This window comes from Castanea sativa, chromosome 4 (assembly GCF_040712315.1).
Source record: "Castanea sativa cultivar Marrone di Chiusa Pesio chromosome 4, ASM4071231v1".
Lineage (NCBI taxonomy): Eukaryota > Viridiplantae > Streptophyta > Magnoliopsida > Fagales > Fagaceae > Castanea > Castanea sativa.
The window spans coordinates 9,692,430-9,695,893 of NC_134016.1; positions in this window are offsets into that span (position 1 = coordinate 9,692,430).

The window sequence follows — 3,464 nt, forward strand, 5'->3', positions numbered from 1 at the left end:
TTTCTTGATCTCTTTCGATCCTTTTTGACTTCTCACCTTCCCAAACTCTTCTCTCTCACTCCAAACCTCTTCCCCAAGTGTTCTTCGGTCTCTAGAGCATTTTCTTCCTCTAGTATGTCTCTTTTTCATTCATTTATCATGCATTTCATCTTTTGTGACCTAACTTTTGCGGTTTGTTGAAAAATTTGGGGTTTTTCAAAATTAAAAAGGTTTTTGAAAAATTTTGGGATGGGTTTTGTATAAATGATCCTAAATGATCATGCATTGCATCACATTTTTATTTTAACAATGTTTCATGTATTTTAGATGTGTGTTTACTTTGTTGCAAACTTATGTGCTGGTAGGTTTGGATTGGGCTGAGCCCATGATGCTTTTATTGTTGCATGTCACATGCTCATGCATTTTTCATGCATACCTACCTTCCTTTTTCTATCATATTGATATTAAACTTTTTGGTACTTTTCTACTTGTCCTTCTTTCTCTCCTTCTTTCAGTCTACATCATGGCACTAGGTGTAAATCCACTCTATCCCGAAATCCTCTTTATTCTGGGGCATCTTCCTTTGACTCTACTCCTTCTCATCTTCGGTTCTGGGATGATAAAGCCCATAAGGACTTCTCAGAGAACTTTTCTCGACGAAACATTCATTCGGAATGCCAAGTCATTTTATCGGACTTTTCCGATACTGACCTTCCTACTGTCATCTACAGTGGGGGTTAAGAGTCATTGTATGGCATCCTGGTCACTTGTCATTCCGTGATCATTCAGGATTTTTACTCCAACATGCACGGATTTGATTATTCAGTACTTCTCTTTACCACTCGCGTTTAAGGTACGCGCATTGTGGTCACTCTGGATATTGTATCCGAGGTGCTTCATGTCTCGAGGGTAGCGCATCCTGACTACCCCGGTTGTGATCGTCTTAGGACTGTGTCCAAAGACGAGCTCATGTCTTTGTTCTGTTAGACTCCTTCTTGGGGTGAGAGTCAACACACCTGTTGCTAGACCTTTGCTAAAGGTCTGAGCTTTCTTAACATGGTGATGATATTCGTTCTCCATCTATTGTCTCACTATAACTTTATCATAGAGCCTTGTGATCGATTTTTGTTATCCCTCATAGAGCATCTCATTATTGACTTCCCTTCTCATTTCATCCTCTCCCTTATAGATGTCTATAAGGATACAACGACCCGTGATTAGCTTATCTTTCCTTCAGCTATCACAAGGATCCTTCACCATTTTTCTATCTTCTTTCCCATTTCCGATCATTTTCCTATCATGTGTACCATTGATGAGGTGACTGTCAGACGAAGTGAGGCCCAACTTCGACTATAGCGGCCACGAACTGAGACGGCGACACCTCCAGCTTCTTCAGCTCTATCCACATCCACTCCTTCTTCTTCTGCTGATGGTGTGACTCTTGAGGCGAGTATGGCGCAGCTTCAGTACATGGGTGCTCGCCTTGACACTCTCAGCGATGAGTTGTGTTAGGTGAACACCCGTGTCGATCGTATTGCACAACGATAGGCTTGCCTTGGTGGCTTCGTTGAGCCTCTCACTCCTTCTCTAGAGACTCATGAGGATAAGGACGACGATGGTGGCTTTAATGGCGGTGGTGATGAGGATGATGGTGCTAGTTCTTCTAGTGATGATGAAATGATTGCTTGAGTTACTTGCCATTTGTCATTCATAACAAAAAGGAGGAGTAGTTTTGGGATATGAGAGTAGTCATGTATTTAGGGGGAGAGTAAGTATAGGAGATTTTTGTTAGGGGAGTGTCTATATTTTTTTTGAGGGATGTAGTGAGGGCTTATGTATCTTTTCTTTTCTTTATCTTTTAGATACTTAGTTCATGTACATTTGGTCTTGTGACCACTTTATAATAGCAAACCTTGTACTCTTTATTGATACATATATTTGAGGTTGTTATTGCACTTTCACCTATCTCTTCATGTGTTGTTTCTTTTCTCTCTTTATGCATATGTTTCTTATTACTTGTATGCAATCTTTTATTTCTATTTTACACTAGGATGCTATGATGAATTTTGTTTAAAGTGTTTTAGAAATATAGGTTGTCAAAGTCTTCCTTGCCATGAACTCTCTTCTTGCAAAATTTTTCAATAGTTTGTGTTAGGATAGATTTTATTGTATTTAACAAGTGAGTATGAGTTGAGTGATTTATGACTTCTCTTATATGTTCATTTGTTTGTTGTGGTTTTGTCATAGGTTGCCAAAGGGGGAGATTGTTAGGACATATGTGATTCATGTTATGAACATATGTCATTTAGAATTGACTAATCCTTTGACAAAATGCACTTTACTTGTAATTAGGTAGATCTACTATGTGTTTAATACTTCAAGGAACAAGGTTTCAAGAGCAAGTGTTAAAACCATGCAAATCTGTTCAAGATCAAGTCAGGATGAAAGCATTCCTGAAATTCATTGATGAGAGAGTCTAGAACTCCGTTGAATACGGATGGGAGAAGCCCATTACTCCTATAAGTGAGTGGCAAACTTCTCAGAAAGAAGCAGTAGCTTTCAATAGCAAAGTTATGAATGTTATCTTTAATGCTGTTTCTATGGAGGAATTTATATGGATCTCTAATGTTGAGGTTGCTCATACTGCGTAGAATATCTTCCAAACTGTGCATAAAGGTACAAAGGTAGTTAAAATTAATAAGTTACAGCAATTAACTACTAGATTTGAAAGCATTAGGATGTCTGACGATGAATCTTTTGATGAATTCTATGCTAAACTTAATGATATTGTTAATTCTGCATATAATCTGGGTGAAATCTATGATCAACCTAAAATTGTTAGGAAGATTCTTAGATCTTTGACTGAGGACTTTAGACCCAAAGTGACTGCCATCACTAAGAGTAAGGATGTGGACTCCATCCCTGTTGATGAACTTGTAAGATCTCTTCAATCCTATGAGTTGGACCTACCTAAGACTAGCAAATCCAAATCAATGGCTCTTAAGTCTATTGATGATGTTGATGTGAGTGAATTTGATGATGAGCTCCCTGCTACAGAGATTGCATATCTGGCCAAGAACTTTAGAAACTTTCATAGGAACAATAACTGAAGGGCTAGAGGTAAGAACACTGCTGAACCTAGAAATTTTAGGAGGAATGATCTCACTAAAGTTAATAACATTGATAAACCTAAAGAAAAAGTAGGTAAACCTTCTAATAATTTTATGGGACAACAATGTTTTGGGTGTCAAGGGTATGGTCATGTGAAATCTAAATGTCCTACATACTTGAGGTCTAAGGGTAAGGCTATGGCTGTAACCCTTAGTGATGATGAAGTTCTTGACAATGAGTCTGTTAGTGATGAGGATGAAAACTTCATTGCTTTCATTGCTTTCATTGCTACTGTTGTAGTTGATGAAAGTGTTTCTGTTGAGGGGAACCCTTCTAGTGGGGAACTCTCCGAGGATGCAGATCTTCAAGAAGCC